Source organism: Podarcis vaucheri (assembly GCF_965113315.1).
Source record: "Podarcis vaucheri genome assembly, chromosome: 2".
Classification (NCBI taxonomy): domain Eukaryota; kingdom Metazoa; phylum Chordata; class Lepidosauria; order Squamata; family Lacertidae; genus Podarcis; species Podarcis vaucheri.
Window position 1 is genome coordinate 103,402,281 of NC_138760.1, and position 848 is coordinate 103,403,128.

Sequence of the window (848 nt, forward strand, 5' to 3'; positions counted from 1 at the left end):
TCTCCAAATGACTTCTTTTCCCTTGCAGCCTGAAGGTCTGGGGCTGCCTTTGCAGGCTTTTCAGCACAACCCCTTCCTCTGTCCTCCACATTTTGGGCGATCATCCCTGATCATTGGCTATGCTGGCAGGGGTGGGGCTGGTCGGAGTTGTACTCCCAATATCTGGAAGACTCGCGGTTGGCTCCCTTGCTTTTTCCATGCTGCAGCGAAGGCTAAATCTGTGAAGCAAGTGTGTGATTGTCTGTTTGTCGCTGCCTTCATTTCCCTTCCCTTCCTCTGTTGTCTTCAGGGACCTGTCCTTATACTTTGCAGGTCTTCCTCTCTCCCTGTTCCATATCTCTGACTGCCTGATATTTCCGCTTGGATACTTCAACATTATTGTTATCCTTCTTGTTTGCCTGGCACCGTGCAAGAGATTCCTGATCCTGGGGAGCTTTTTGTCCAAAATGTGAAACAAGGAAGGAAGCAGGCAGGAGCAATACATGTGCTTGTTTAAGTTGCATGTGTTTATGCTTGGCCAAAGGGTTCCTAACTATGTTAAGGCATGGGAACTAGGGGAATGCGCCAAATACTTTGTGGGGGGAAAGGTGTATTTTGAAGACATGTGAATGAACTAAGAGAGGGGTCAGTACACAGGTATTCTGGGATCCAAGCAATAAGAGGCAGCAAGAGGAAAAAAAGTCGGGCTGTGGAACCTGCAGCTCTTTATGTGCAGACCATATCTACTAGATCCAGATTATTCTAGGGTGTTCTGCATTGCAGAAGGTTGGACTTAGACAATGGTCTCTTCCAATTCTGTGATTCTGTATTCTGCATACGCTCAGAAACACTTTTCTTTATTGTTACAG